The 16926-nt window shown below is 41.8% G+C and overlaps 2 long non-coding RNA genes and 1 pseudogene across 5 annotated transcripts in view; 2 read left to right on the forward strand and 1 right to left on the reverse strand.

Annotated features, from left to right (window-relative positions):
• LOC309638987 overlaps positions 1 to 16926 on the reverse strand; it is a 109211-nt gene that overhangs the window by 14097 nt on the left and 78188 nt on the right. The gene's annotated exons all lie outside the window — the stretch shown is intronic.
• LOC309638992 lies at positions 1197 to 14125 on the forward strand. The gene is made up of 2 exons (XR_014251402.1): positions 1197 to 1746; positions 9007 to 14125. It is a non-coding gene; the product is annotated as an uncharacterized lncRNA (long non-coding RNA).
• On the forward strand, positions 1927 to 8995 carry LOC309638130 (NADH dehydrogenase [ubiquinone] 1 beta subcomplex subunit 9 pseudogene; annotated as a pseudogene). The gene is made up of 3 exons: positions 1927 to 2002; positions 2080 to 2193; positions 3009 to 8995. The product of its transcript is annotated as an NADH dehydrogenase [ubiquinone] 1 beta subcomplex subunit 9 pseudogene (transcript).

Genomic DNA, 16926 nt, shown 5'->3' on the forward strand with positions numbered 1-16926 from the left:
GAGACACAGACAGAGGTGATTCTGAGGAAAACAATGGCTGAGGCAAATGGAAACTGTATCTGTTTTGAGATGTTCATCCCAATCCCAGGCAAACAACATCATCTGTTAAAGTAGCTGAACAAGGGAATTCCCTGGAGGTCCAGTGGTTAGGACTCCACGCTCCCACTGCCAAGGGCCCGGGTTTAATCCCTCGTCAGGGAACTAAGATCCCACAAGCCACGCGGCGTGGCCAAAACAAGCTAGGGCTCTATTAGTTCCTGGTCATCCACTCATCAGTCTTTCCACTCAACCATTACTGATCACCTACTGTGTGCCTGGCACTGTGCTCGTGCTGAGTTTACCGAGATGCACAAGACCCAGTGCTGGCCTTTCCCTTCAAGGATCCCCCAGTCTGGTGTGAAGCAGTCACCTGAACAGTTAGGATACAATTTGGCCTGTGCAATGATGGAGGTGCCCACAAGGGATATAGGAGAGGGGGAACCAGGTTCTGCTCAGGGGAGTCAGAAAGCGCTTTCTGGGAGACATGAGTCTAAGGGTCCTGAAGGGTATTAGGAGTTAGTGAAGGCAGGGTTGGTGAGGGCATGCTGGGCAGAGGGGCAGCAGGAGCCAGCTGGTGCAGGTGAGAAGCGACAGGCAGTTTGGTGTTGCTGGAGCCTTGATGAGAGGCAGTGGGCATCAGGAGAGGCTGGAGAGGGACTCAAGGGCCTATCACAGGGGTTTGATGTCTTTACCTGGGGGTGGGAGTGGGACTGGGGCAGATTTGGGTGGTTAGGCAGAGAAGTGACATGGTCAGATTTTAGCTAAATAGCTCTGCCTGCTGTGTGGACTGTGGGTGGGGGCAGAATCTGTCTTTTTTTTTTTTTTTTTTTTTTGGGTTGTGCCGCGTGGCTTGCAGGATCTTAGTTCCCCGAACTGGGCCCTTGGCAATGAAAACATGGAGTCCTAACCACTGGACCGCCAGGGAATTCCCAGAATCTCTTTTCACGAGATCTCTTGGGATTGGGCTGAATGCTCAGCCCAGGGCCTGCAGGTGTACAAGATGGCCTTGGGAATAATCATCCCAGCCAAGTCTTAGTAAGTGCTGCCACGAGCCGGGCAGTGTTCTATGTGCTCCAAGTAGAGTAACTACTTCACCCTCCCGAGAACCCTGTGATGAGGATGGTATTCTTTTTTTTTTTAATTTTTTTATATAAATTTATTTATTTATTTATATTTATTTTTTGGCTGTGTTGGGTCTTCGTTTCTGTGCGAGGGCTTTCTCTAGTTGCGGCGAGCAGGGGCCACTCTTCATCGCGGTGCGCGGGCCTCTCACTGTCGCGGCCTCTCGTTGCGGAGCACAGGCTCCAGACGCGCAGGCTCAGTGGTTGTGGCTCATGGGCTTAGTCGCTCCGTGGCATGTGAGATCTTCCCAGACCAGGGCTCGAACCCGTGTCCCCTGCATTGGCAGGCAGATTCCCAACCACTGCGCCACCAGGGAAGCCCAGAGGATGGTATTCTTATCATCCCCCACTATGACCACGAGGTGACTGGGCACAGAGAGGTTAAGCTATGTGTCCCAGCTGCACATTCCAGTGCAGGCTGCCTGGCTCCAGGATCAGCCTGTAATCACCCTCCATCTTGCCTCCTCCAGGTCCACTGCCCTCTGGAAGGCTCTCACAGAGGCAGAATATTGTATTGTCATCCTGCTTCAAGTTTATGAAATCTTTCACATGAATGACCTCATTCCAGCATGCAACAGTAGCTTCTGTGGGTAGGTATTATTACTCATAGCTAAGGAAACCAACCAAAGTGATGTTAAAGGTTAGGATTTAGGTGGCAGAGACCCAGACTTGTGTCTTCTGACCCCGAGTCTAGTGTCGGGTCTCACGTTCATTTGTCAGTTGATGCCACGACCAGACTCATGGTCAGCCTCCCGGTCAACATGCCATGTGGTTCAAAGGCCAGGGCATTTTCCACTCCTACCCAACTGCCTCCTGTCGAGGAAAATGCTTTTCTGAACTGAGTAAGAGAGTCATAGAGAAGTGCGTTGCTGGCATCAATTTCCTCTGATTGGGCAATGGCTTCCGCCATCTGCACCAGGTGACGTCAGCCGTCTGGATTTCCGCCAGTGTTCTCCCACCCAGGAAACTGACTTCCGGCCAGGCTCCCAGCAGTCTCTGGCCTCCTTGAAAGGCAGACCTTTCAGTTCGCAAGGTGAGAGACTTTAAATTAGATCTCAGGGAGGGTTTTGCTATAGGGAAGGAGGTAAAAGTGGGGAAGAGGAGTTCAGAGGACACTGGCTAGGAATGAGCAGGAGCCCCTCTGCGTGGGGTCTGGGGTCTTTCTTGGGGCAAGATGGGGAGGATCCAGGGCTACAACTGGGAGGTTTAAAATTTTGTGACTAATAGACTTAAGTAAATTGAGGGGCAGTGGGGGAGAAAGGTAAGCAAAGCTGAGGAAATCTGGAAAAAGTTACACATAAAAACACAAACACAGGTCAAACATAAGCCAAGAAGAGAATGTGGTTCTCAATCCTCATGCACTTTTCTGTGGACACTAAGTCTCAATAAATCAGTAACACAGGAATAAGTAGCTCTTTACTGCTTTACTTTTTGAATTATAAAGATATACCAGTTTAAAAATCTAAACAATAGATAAATAAATTAAAGTAGAAAGTTTGTGTCCCTCCCCCATCCTGAACCCCACTCTCCAGGCCTGGTTCATAAATGATGTTGTTTACTTTAGCTATTCCATTAGCCAAAATTCATCTCATTTAACCTTCACAATGACCCTATGAGGTAAGAGCTATTATGCTTTTATTTTTTTTAATTGTGGTAAAATATACATAACATAGGATTTACCATTTTAGGGAGCCCTGGTGGCCGCCAGAGGTGAGTGGGCCACCATGGAGCTCTGGCCCACCTGACCCACCAGCAGGAGTGTTGCAGCTTTATAAGCAGGTGCTGTGCTACCCTGAGTTAGGGTGCATCACAGGGACAAACACTGGTCCTGTACTTGTTTGATAAAAGCCCCATTTGAAGAACATAAGAATAAAAGGATTTGGTAAAGGTCACCCAGCTGCTGAAGGAGATAGAGGAAGAATTCTGCCACAATCAGTGTCCACGGCTGTTGATCTTCCCTGACTCTAGTGGGGACACCTCTTAGGAGAGGTATGAGTGTTACAAGGTTCCTGCATAGTGCTTAGATGACTGGCATCCTTTTGAGAAGGCGATGTATCCTAATTTCTTTGCTGAGAGAGAGCAGTTGGAAGAAACTGCAGAGGGAAAGCTGGGAGTGAGAGGTTAAGTGGCTACAGGGGGACACCTGCTTGGTGGTCCTTTGACTGAAGCTTTGCTCCCTGCCTGAAAGGACGGTGACTTGCCCCCACTGTGGTGGCATATTGTGACCAGAACCTGGGAGCAGCCCATGTAGAGAAAGAGAGAGGAAGATCCCTTACCATTCGCACTTGCAAGGAAATAAGTTACAGAACATACATACACCTGGTCTCATGAAAATAACTAGATAAGGGGAAATTTTACCATTTTAACCATTTTAAGTATCCAGTTCAGTGGTATCAAGTACATTCACACTGTTGTACAGCCACCACCACCATCCATCTCCAGAGCTTTTACATCTTCCCCAACTGAAACTCTGTATGCAGTAAGCAGTATCTTCCCATTCACCCCTCCCACCACCCCCTGGCAACCACCATTCTGCTTCGTTTCTATGAATTTAACTACTCTAGGTACCTCATATAAGTAGAATCATTTAGTATTTATCATTTTGTGACTGGCTTTTATTTCACTTAGCATAATGTCTTTGAGGTTCATTCATGTTGTAGCAGGTGTCAGAATTTTCTTCCTTTTTAAGGCTGAATAATGTTCCATTGTATGTATATACCACACTTTGTTTATCCATTCATCCATCGATGGACACTTGGGTTGCTTTTACCTTTTGCCTATTGTGAATAATGTTGCTATGAATGTGTATGTATACATATCTGTTCAAGTTATGCCTTTATTTTTAATAATAGCTGTATTGAGATATAATTCATATATCATACAATTCACCATTTTAAAGTAAACAACTGAATGGTTTTTAGCATGTTCATGGAGTTGTGTAACCAACACTACAATAGATTTTAGAACATTTTCATCACCGCCAAAAGAAATCCCAAAGCCACTAATAGTCACTCCCAATTTCCCCTCAATTCCTCACCTCTTCAGTCCTAGACAACCACTAATCAACTTTTTATCTCTAGAGATTGGTCTAATCTGGACACTTCATGTAAGTGAAATCATACAATATGTGGCCTTTGGTATCTGGCTTCTTTCACTTAGCATAATGTTTTCGAGGTTCAGCCACATTGTAGCAAGTATCAGCAGTCTGTTTTTCTTTATTGCCTAATGTTATTCCATTGTGTGGATATATGTAGAACAATTTATTTATTCATTCATCAGTTGATGGACATTCGCGTTGTTTCTGTTTTGGCTATTATGAATAACGCTGGTAGGAATATTTCTGAACAAGGATGTGTGTGGATACATGTTTTCATTTCTCTTGGATATGTATCTAGGACTGGAATTTCTCATCATATGGAAACTCTGTTTAAACTTTTGAGGAACTGCCAAGGCTGTTTTTTAAAGTGACTACACCATTGACATTCCCACCAGCAGTGTATGAGGGTTCCAATTTCTCTGATCTGTTTTTTGATTCTAACCATTTTAGTGGGTATGAAGTGGTATTTCATTGTGGTTTATATATGCATTTCTCTGATGGCTAATGATGTTGAGAATCTTTTTATGTGCTTATTGGCCATTTGTATATCTTTGGAGAAATGTTTATACAGATCCTTTGCCTATTTTTAAATTGGTTTGTCTTTTTATTACTGAGTTGTAAGAATTCTTTGTATATTCTACTAGATACAAGCCCCTTAACAGGTTAATGACTTACCAGTATTTCATCCCATTCTGAGGGTCATCTTTTCACTTTTTTTTAAAGGTTATACTCCATTTATAGTTATTATAAAATATTGGCTATGTGCCCTGTGCTGTACAATATATCTTTGTAGCTTATTTTATACATAATAGTGTGTACCTCTTAATCCGCTACCCCTATATTGCCTCTCCCCACTTCCTCTCCCAATGGGTAACCACCAGTTTGTTCTCTATATCTGTGAGTCTGCTTCTTTTTTTGTTATAGTCACTAGTTTGTTGTATTTTTTAGATTTCACATGTGATATCGTACAGTATTTGTCTTTCTCTGTCTGACTTATTTCACTTAGCATAATGCCCTCCAAGTCCATCCATGTTGCTGTAAATGGCAAAATTTCACTCTTTTTATGGCTGAGTAATATTCCATTGCATATATATACCATATCTTCTTTATCCATTCATCTGTTGATGGACACTTAGGTTGCTTCCATATCTTGGCATCTTTTCACTTTCTTTCTTTTTTTAAATATTTATTTGTTTATTTATTTATTTATTTGGTTGTGTTGCAGCATGCGGGATCTTCGCTGCCGTGTGTGGGATCTTCACTGTGGCATGCGGGATCTTTAGTTGCGGCATGTGGGATCTTTAGTTGCGGCATGCAGGATCTAGTTCCCTGACCAGGGATTGAACCTGGGCCCCCTGCAATGGGACCATGGAGTCTCAACCACTGGACCACCAGGGAGGTCCCTCTTTTCACTTTCTTGATGGTGTCCTTCGAAGCACAAAAGTTTTAAATTTTGATGAAGTCCAATTTATCTATTTTTTCTTTTGTTACTTGTGCATTTGGTTTCATAGCCAAGAAACCATTACCTAATCCACAGTCACAAAGATTTGAGCCTGTTTTCTTCCAGGAACTTAATAGATTTGGTTTCACATTTAGGTCTTTCATCCATTCTGAGTTAATTTTCTTATATGGTGTGAGATAGGGATCCAACTTCATTCTTTTGCATGTGGATATCCAGTTGTCCCAGCATTAGTATGCCTTTTGTGTTTTGTTTTGTTTTGTTTGGCCAAGCTGCGTGGCTTGTGGGATCTTAATTCCCTGACCAGGGATTGAATCTGGGTCCTCGGCAGTGAGAGCACAGAGTCCTAACCACTGGACAGCCAGGGAATTCCCAGTATGCCTTTTTACAGATGAATAAATTGCAAGCTCCATGAGAAAAAGGACAGTGCCTGGTTTTGGCCACCATTGTCTCCTCAGGATTCACTTAACCCCATACCTGATACATACAAGATGCTCAATAAATAATAGTCTGAGTGAATAAATATATGAGTGATTGAATCTCAGAGAGGTTAAATAACTTGTATAGGTCGGTCAGCTGGAAAGTGGCCACACACTGTTCAAACCCAAGGCTTTTCATTCATTTCAAATGAAGCGATTTCGTTTGTCTAAGTTTCTGAAACTTTCTCAGGTTACCAAAAGCTCTTTATCACAAGAAACCAGATTTTCTCAAAGTTTCCTTTGCTGCCTCTCCCTGTAGCATTCCAATAATTCCACTGTTTGTGAGCAGCCAAACTTCTCAAATCTAGCAAGCCTCATGTCCCTTCTGCCTCTGCCTCCCTTCCCCCAGCCACAGAGCCAAAGACTCCACTTCCTTCTACAGTCGTTTTTCTAGATATCTAACTACAGCCTCCTGCTGCACAGTGTTAACATAAATCCTCATGAGTGATTGGTTAATTGTATATTATGGGACCTGCTTTGACGTGGGAGGCACGTTGGGTGCGCGGAAAGCTTTGAGTGCTCTGGACTGTGTGAAGCACAGCCTTAGGGAAGCCCAGTGTCCTTGTTCTGGTCCTGACATGGCGCCCCCTTTGTGGAATGTGGTTTCTGATTCTGGGTGTACCTTGCCGTCTTAGAGGAGAATGAAGCCAGTCGGCATAAGCACCAGTTATGGAACATTTAGATGGACTCACATCTTTTGGGATGGGGACAAGGGAGAGCCCTAAAGAGAGAGAAAGAGCTGTGCCCTTCAAAGTTTCCGAAGTTTAGCTCTAAACTGGGATGAGAGTTGGGTTGAATTACCAGCGCCCACCCTGACAGTGTTGAGTTTGAGCTCCCCCTGTTGGACCCTTTGAAAAATAATTATTTGAACTAGTACAGGAAAAATTAAGACAAAGATGGGGGGGCAAAAGAAAGAACATTTATCGAGACTTGCTATATACTAAGCATTTTATTTAGGCATTTCATTTCACCCTCAAAGCAATCCTACAGGTAGGTTTTATCAATCCTAATTTGCAGAGTTGGAAGCTGAAACGTGCCCAAAGTCACACAAGGATTCAAACCCAGACGTCTCCTGACTCCCTAAAGTCATTTTCTTTCCAGGGTTCTGAGCCAAGGGAGCCAGTGGGTAGAGATGGCACACGAGGGCCCCTCTCTCCCTTCACTTCACTTTGTCAAGACATCTTAGGGGCCCAGAGACGCTCTGGGAATCCTCCTGAATTGGTGGTATGCTGGAGCCAGCTCAGACTGGCTAGTGAGAGTAATTGTTAAATATTTAGGAATTTTCCAAGCTGGTTGTGAAACTGTTGGTAGTTGGAAATCAGTCATGGTAGGAGGGAGCGTTTACACTGTGGAAACTGGTAACCCCTACAAATCAGGGATTTCCCCCCCACCCCAAGCCCGCCATACGGATTTACCAGCACACCGATGTAACCGAACTCTCCTCTCCCTAACAGAGCATTAACTTTGAGGCCCAGACTGAGGGCTGAGGACAACAGGGTCTGCCCTCAGTGGTCACAAATTTCAGGGGCAGACTGAGGAAGGATTGACGATGGGTTGGAAAATGAGGAAGTGTGGGCACATGGGAGAGAGAAATATCTGTATTTATAGAATATTGGTAGAATATTGTAGAATATTGGTTATTCACATGTGGGCAAAGTACCACTTTTTTTTTTTAACTGAAGCTGTAACTTTACTTTTATTTATTTATTTTTTATTCATTATACTTTAAAAAAATGAAGTATAATTGACTTACAACATTATATTAATTTCAGGTGAACCAACATAGGGATTCAATATTTTTATACATTACAAAATGATCACCACAAAGTACCACTGTTTATAGTCACATGGATTTGGGGGGAGGGGTTGTAGCTTGTCATTAAGAGTCATTTTCTTTCAGAGCAGTGGAAGAGGAGATCCATTTCATCCAGAAACTAGAAAAGGGCCCTGGATTGAGAGTGGGGGGGGGGGCTCTACACAACACAGAGGAGGGGAGATCTCTTCTGTGGAAGGAAAGATGACTTTGAGCCTTGAGATGAGGCCTTGGGTAGGAGGCAATTGATGAACTATATTCCTGACCATGAGACTACAGTGGGATCATTTTGCCTGCCCAGCAGTGACCTTCCTCTGGCAGGCCCCCCAGATTACCCAGGGCTACAGAGATCTGTGATGAGCAGAATATCACTAAGCACCAGGGAACTGTATCTCCAGTGCCCGCTCTGGGTGCTTTGGGCTACTATTTGAGGACTCTCTCCATGTGAGGGCTCGAGTCAGGGGACTTCCTCAGCTGGTTCAGATGCTGCAAAGAAACAGCCACCTCCCGTAATAAGATGAGGTACATCCTCTGAGGGGAGGCAGTGGAAGGGAGCATCTCCATGGGGAGAGGAAGGGACTTCCCAGCCCTGCCACATCCCAGAGGTCCCCCTGTCCCTGTCCCTTTATATGCTTATGAACAACCACAGCTGAAGTAATCCGCACTGCAGAGTCCTGGAACAATTAAATAGGACTCCCCTAAAGGCTTAGAGTTAAGTAAAAGAAGGGAAAGCAAAGAATTGAGCAGAAGGTAACCCGATAATCTGGTTGACAAGACAGATGCAGCTGATTTATCTTCAGCCCACAGCCGATGGCAGTGATTGCTCCTTGCTGGCTCCTGACGTGCTGCCTCCCACTCAAAGAAATTCCCTGAGTCTTGAGAGAAACATGGAAGTTCCCACCCCTGCCTGCTCAAGTCTCCCTTTCTGAGTTCCAAGTCCCACTCTGAGGCCCCCCTCACCTATGCCTGCCGGATGCCAGAATGTCTATCTCTTTTAGAGACCACGTTACTGCCAGGTGAGTGACCTAATCCTACAGGGCACAGAAAGCCACGGTCTCAAAGAAAAACTACAATCCTGCAGCCCGTGGAACAAAAACCACATTCACAGAAAGATAGACAAGATGAAAAGGCAGAGGGCTATATACCAGATGAAGGAACAAGAAAAAACCCCAGAAAAACAACTAAATGAAGTGGAGATAGGCAACCTTCCAGAAAAATAATTCAGAATAATGATAGTGAAGATGATCCAGGACCTCGGAATAAGAATGGAGGCAAAGATTGAGAAGATGCAAGAAATGATTAACAAAGACCTAGAAGAATTAAAGAACAAACAAACAGAGATGACCAATACAATAACTGAAATGAAAACTACACTAGAAGGAATCAATAGCAGAATAACTGAGGCAGAAGAACGGATAAGTGACCTGGAAGACAGAATGGTGGAATTCACTGCTGCGGGACAGACTAAAGAAAAAAGAATGAAAAGAAATGAAGACAGCCTAAGAGACCTCTGGGACAACATTAAACGCAACAACATTCGCATTATAGGGGTCCCAGAAGGAGAAGAGAGAAAGGACCAGAGAAAATATTTGAAGAGATTATAGTCGAAAACTTCCCTAACATGGGAAAGGAAATAGCCACCCAAATCCAGGAAGCACAGAGAGTCCCATACAGGATAAACCCAAGGAGAAACACGCCGAGACACATAGTAATCAAAGTGGCAAAAATTAAAGACAGAAAAATTATTGAAAGCAGCAAGGGAAAAAACGACAAATAACATACAAGGGAACTCCCATAAGGTTAACAGCTGATTTCTCAGTAGAAACTCTACAAGCCAGAAGGGAGTGGCATGATATACTGAAAGTGATGAAAGGGAAGAACGTACAACCAAGATTACTCTACCCGGCAAGGATCTCATTTAGATTTGATGGAGAAATCAAAAGCTTTACAGACAAGCAAAACCTAAGAGAATTCAGCACCACCAAACCAGCTCTACAACAAATGCTAAAGGAACTTCTCTAAGTGGGAAACACAAGAGAAGAAAAAGACCTACAAAAACAAACCCAAAACAATTAAGAAAATGGTCATAGGAACATACATATCGATAATTACCTTAAACGTGAATGGATTAAATGCTCCAACCAAAAGACACAGGCTTGGTGAATGGATACAAAAACAAGACCCATATATATGCTGTCTACAAGAGACCCACTTTAGACCTAGGGACACATACAGACTGAAAGTGAGAGGATGGAAAAAGATATTCCATGCAAATGGAAATCAAAAGAAAGCTGGAGTAGCTATACTCATATCAGATAAAATCGACTTTAAAATAAAGAATGTTACAAGAGACAAGGAAGGACACTACATAATGATCAAGGGATCAATCCAAGAAGAAGATATGACAATTATAAATATATATGCACCCAACATAGGAGCACCTCAATACACAAGGCAACTGCTAACAGCTATAAAAGAGGAAATCGACAGTAAAACAATAATAGTGGGGGACTTTAACACCTCACTTACACCAATGGACAGATCATCCAAAATGAAAATAAATAAGGAAACAGAAGCTTTAAATGACACAATAGACCAGATAGATTTAATTGATATTTATAGGACATTTCATGCAAAAAGAGCAGATTACACTTTCTTCTCAAGTGCGTATGGAACATTCTCCAGGATAGATCACATCTTGGGTCACAAATCAAGCCTCAGTAAATTTAAGAAAATTGAAATCATATCAAACATCTTTTCTGACCACAACGCTATGAGATTAGAAATGAATTACAGGGAAAAAAACTAAAAAAGACAAACACATGGAGGCTAAACAATACGTTACTAAATAACCAAGAGATCACTGAAGAAATCAAAGAGGAAATCAAAAAAGACCTAGAGACAAATGACAATGAAAACACGACGACCCAAAACCTATGGGATGCAGCAAAAGCAGTTCTAAGAGGGAAGTTTATAGCTATACAAGCCTACCTAAAGAAACAAGAAAAATCTCAAGTAAACAGTCTAACCTTACACCTAAAGAAACTAGAGAAAGAAGAACAAACAAAACCCAAAGTTAGCAGAAGGAAAGAAATCATAAAGATCAGAGCAGAAATAAATGAAATAGAAACAAAGAAAACAATAGCAAAGATCAATAAAACTCAAAGCTGGTTCTTTGAGAAGATAAACAAAATTGATAAGCCATTAGCCAGACTCATCAAGAAAAAGAGGGAGAGGACTCAAATCAATAAAATCAGAAATGAAAAAGGAGAAGTTACAACAGACACCGCAGAAATACAAAGCATCCTAAGAGACCACTACAAATAACTCTATGCCAATAAAATGGACAACCTGGAAGAAATGGACAAATTCTTAGAAAGGTATAACCTTCCAAGACTGAACCAGGAAGAAACAGAAAATATGAACAGACCAATCACAAGTAATGAAATTGAAACTGTGATTAAAAATCTTCCAACAAACAAAAGTCCAGGACCAGATGGCTTCACAGGTGAATTCTATCAAACATTTAGAGAAGAGCTAACACCTATCCTTCTCAAACTCTTCCAAAAAAATTGCAGAGCAAGGAACACTCCCAAACTCATTCTATGAGGCCACCATCACCCTGATACCAAAACCACACAAAGATACTACAAAAAAAGAAAATTACAGACCAATATCACTGATGAATATAGATGCAAAAATCCTCGACAAAATACTAGCAAACAGAATCCAACAATACATTAAAAGGATCATACACCACGATCAAGTGGGATTTATCCCAGGGATGCAAGGATTCTTCAATATACGCAAATCAATCAATGTGATACACCATATTAACAAACTGAAGAATAAAAACCGTATGATCATCTCAATAGATGCAGAAAAAGCTTTTGACAAAATTCAACACCCATTTATGATAAAAACTCTCCAGAAAGTGGGCATAGAGGGAACCTACCTCAACATAATAAAGGCCATATACGACAAACCCACAGCAAACATCATTCTCAATGGTGAAAAACTGAAAGCATTTCCTCTAAGATCAGGAATGAGACAAGGATGTCCACTCTCACCACTATTGTTCAACATAGTTTTGGAAGTCCTAGCCACGGCAGTCAGAGAAGAAAAAGAAATAAAAGGAATACAAATTGGAAAAGAAGAAGTAAAACTGTCACTGTTTGCAGATGACGTGATACTATACATAGAGAATCCTAAAACTGCCATCAGAAAACTACTAGAGCTAATTAATGAATATGGTAAAGTTGCAGGATACAAAATTAATGCACAGAAATCTCTTGCATTCCTATACACTAATGATGAAAAATCTGAAAGAGAAATTATGGAAACACTCCCATTTACCATTACAACAAAAAGAATAAAATATCTAGGGATAAACCTACCTAGGGAGACAAAAGACCTGTATGCAGAAAACTATAAGACACTGATGAAAGAAATTAAAGATGATACCAACAGATGGAGAGATATACCATGTTCTTGGATTGGAAGAATCAATATTGTGAAAATGACTATACTACCCAAAGCAATCTACAGATTCAGTGCAATCCCTATCAAATTACCAATGGCATTTTTTACGGAACTAGAACAAATCATCTTAAAATTTGTATGGAGACACAAGAGACCCCGAATAGCCAAAGCAGTCTTGAGGGGAAAAAATGGAGCTGGAGGAATCAGACTCCCTGACTTCAGACTATACTACAAAGCTACAGTAATCAAGACAATATGGTACTGGCACAAAAACAGAAACATAGATCAATGGAACAAGATAGAAAGCCCAGAGATAAACCCACGCACCTATGGTCAACTAATCTATGACAAAGGAGGCAAAGATATACAATGGAGAAAAGACAGTCTCTTCAATAACTGGTACTGGGAAAACTGGACAGCTACATGTAAAAGAATGAAATTAGAATACTCCCTAACACCATGCACAAAAATAAACTCAAAATGGATTAGAGACCTAAATGTAAGACCGGACACTATAAAACTCTTAGAGGAAAACATAGGAAGAACACTCTTTGACATAAATCACAGCAAGATCTTTTTTGATCCACCTCCTAGAGTAATGAAAATAAAAACACAAATAAACAAATGGGACCTAATGAAACTTCAAAGCTTTTGCACAGCAAAGGAAACTGTAAGCAAGACGAAAAGACAACCCTCAGAATGGGAGAAAATATTTGCAAACGAATCAACGGACAAAGGATTAATCTCCAAAATATATAAACAGCTCATGCAGCTCAATAGTAAAGAAACAAACACCCCAATCCAAAATTGGGCAGAAGACCTAAATAGACATTTCTCCAAAGAAGACATACAGACGGTAATGAAGCACATGAAAAGATGCTCAACATCACTAATTATTAGAGAAATGCAAATCAAAACTACAATGAGGTATCACCTCACACCAGTTAGAACGGGCATCATCAGAAAATCTACAAACAACAAATGCTGGAGAGGGTGTGGAGAAAAGGGAACCCTCTTGCACTGTTGGTGGGAATGTAAATTGATACAGCCACTATGGAGAACAATATGGAGGTTCCTTAAAAAACGAAAACTAGAATTACCATATGACCCAGCAATCCCACTACTGGGCATATACCCAGAGAAAACCGTAATTCAAAAAGACACATGCACCCCAATGTTCATTGCAGCACTATTTACAATAGCCAGGTCATGGAAGCAACCTAGATGCCCATCGACAGACGAATGGATAAAGAAGTTGTGGTACATGTATACAATGGAATATTACTCAGCCATAAAAAGGAACGAAATTGAGTCATTTGTTGAGACGTGGATGGATCTAGAGACTGTCATACAGAGTGAAGTAAGTCAGAAAGAGAAAAACAAATATCGTATATTAACGCATGTATGTGGAACCTAGAAAAATGGTACAGATGAACCAGGTTGCAGGGCAGAAGTTGAGACACAGATGTAGAGAACAAACGTATGGACGCCAAGGGGGGAAAACTGCAGTGGGGTGGGGATGGTGGTGTGCTGAATTGGGCGATTGGGATTGACATGTATACAGTGATGTGTATAAAATTGATGACTGATTAATATAAAAAAAAAAAATCCAAAAAAAAAAAAAAAAAAAAGAAAGCCACGGTCTCCAGGTAATCCCCACATAGCCAGGGGTGGAGTGAGGGTGTAGTCATTCATTCCAGGTGTTGTTGACTCTCTTGAGGTTCAACCCAGGACTAGAGATTGTGATCAAAGGGACACCCAGATTGGATGGGTGTGCACAGGGCAAGAGCTGTGAGACCAATGTGACAGTTAGGATTAATTAGTCCTTTCTGCAGGACAGGCTTCCACCTGCTGGTACAGCTCCCAGGCAAGGCGGGTCTGGGCAGACCTCACTGGCAAGGTGGACACCGGAAAGGGTGTGCGTTGGGAGGGAGACTACTAGTTTCTGTTAAGGAGAGGTTGGCACCCATGGAAACTGATAGTCAGCTAACTACTGGCTGGTGCACCACCTTCCCTAACCTCTGAGAGAGCCTGCTCCCACTGCTTGTTCACATCCATTCATTCAACAAATATTTACTAAGTTTCTCTTAGGTGCCCAGTGCTACTGGATAGAGCAGGAACAGGACAGCCATTTCGCCCCCATGGAGGTCACAGGACAGAGGGATGAAAGACAGTGAACAAGTAATTAAAGGGAGACAGGTGTTATGAAGGAAAAGTCCAGGAAAAGTACCATGAGGTACCTAATTAAGTCTGGTGTGACAAGGGATGCCTACTGAAGAGGATATCATTTAAGATATACCTGAGGAATTAGTAGGACTGAAAATGGAAGCTCCAGAGGGCAGGGACCATGCCTGACTTGTGTACTAGTGCCTGTGTCTGGCATGGAATAGGCATGGATACCTTTGGTTGAGAGGATGAAGGAATCTAACTGAATAAAGGGAGTGTGTGTGTGTGTGTGTGTGTGTGTGTGTGTGTGTGTGTGTGTGTGTATGTGTAGTTAACCCTGCTTTAGCTCAGCTTAGTAAACAGCTTTTATAAAACTGCTGATGCTCTGTCTGATTAATGATAGGTCAGAGAGGGATACTAATGAGATGCACCATTAGAGGCAACTTAATAATAGAACAAGCCCTGACAGATTCCTTGCCACTTGAGTTTGAACCCTGAATCTACCACTTACTAGCTATGACAACATGAGCTGGTTGCCTGCCACTCTGGTGCCTTGTTTTATGTAAATTCTATCTTCCAACATTGTGAGGATAAAAGACGATGTATATGAATTGGAATGTTATAGTATATTATAACATTAATACTATATAACTGTTACTATAGTATAACTATTATAGATATTATACTATAGATCATATATAGTATATATATTATAGTATAGTATATATTTTATATATAGTATGGTATAATGACAACTATTAATATAATTAATAACTATAATACTTGGTAGTCACTGTTATTATTTATATACACCAAGCTCATATCCAAAAGGACTTTGATAGTTATGAGACATAAACATGATAAATCTGGATATCGTTAAACAAGAGTAAAATAATAAATCAAGTAGGAAGGGAAGGGAGGATGGGTATGCAGTGCTAGATAATATCTGTGTAGAAAGAGGATGAGCCCTTGGAAGATAAATCAGAAGCCTTTCCTACTGGGGAGGGGCTGCTACGCTAGGCATGCTGGCTGCTTCACCAACCTCCCTCCCCACAAGACAATCTTGTTTCAGGGAGTTCATAATTTTTCAACCTCCAAGGCACATTTGTAGCAAGTTTTGGGTGAGGGATACTGAAATGAAAGGGAGATTGATGTGTATTCATCCATTGGCCATGCTTACAGAAAGGAGAGCAGACCCTTTTGGACTTTACAGAGATCTTTGTGTATCTCCAAATTAGATGATCCATAAGTATTTATCCAGATTTTCTGGGACTTTCTTAATCATATTTACGTGGAGAGGCTGCTGCTTCCTGCTATATTCTCTTACCACAAGTTAACCACTGTTCTTACTTTCACTTTGTATCTTAACTCTGTGAGAAATTTTTGAGCTTCCTGAAAACATTTCCTGAAATGGTTTCTCAAGTCTCTTTTCAAAGAGCCACATTTATTGTGGATTAAGAAAGCTGAACTGCCATCAAGATCAAAACACCCATCTTTAATTTACCACAAATTACAATTCCTAAAAACCATTACTTTTTCACAACTCTTCACATTTTCATTACGTCCATCACCAGTGTTAATGACTGGATTTTTCTTGCGGGGAGGTGGAGGCAATTTATGCAAAGAAACAAAGTTTTTTGTTTTGTTTTTGTTTTTCTATTTTGTTTGTTTGGTTTTTGGCCGCACCTCGCAGCATGTGGGATCTTAGTTCCCCAACCAGGGATTGAACCCAGGTCCCTGGCAGTGAGAGCGCCAAGTCCTAACCACTGGACTGCCAGGGAATTCCCAGAAACCGAGTTTTTAGAACAGTTTTTTTTCTGGTAGGTTTCTGCCTACTCGACCGCTTGCTGAGAAACACAAAGCTGCTTTGGGAAGCTGGGTGGTCAGCTCTCATCTCCCACCCCCAGCTGGGCAGCACCATTCTTGCCCGTGCCTCAGCAAAACTGTGTGTTCCCACACATCAGGGGTCTTCACCGACAACTGAAGCAGCCGGAATGTCAAATTTGCAGATGCCACGTGTTTACTGGGCTGAATATCCATATCGAGGAAACACAAACAAGTAATAAAGCCAAGTGCTCCATTATTGCTTCATTGATTCACTGAAATAATTCTAGATAGGATTAGTTGTATTATAGCTATAGAGTTAAGCCCTATTGTTAATTATGTTTTGGTGGTTTTGGGGGGACAAATTAATAGGAACACAATTCAAATGTTGCTCCTTCACTGAGGAGAGACAGAACCCATGTAACATACTGTGCATCTTTGCCTCT

The sequence above is a fragment of the Balaenoptera physalus genome, assembly GCF_965194825.1.
Source record: "Balaenoptera physalus genome assembly, chromosome: 11".
In the NCBI taxonomy this organism is placed as follows: domain Eukaryota; kingdom Metazoa; phylum Chordata; class Mammalia; order Artiodactyla; family Balaenopteridae; genus Balaenoptera; species Balaenoptera physalus.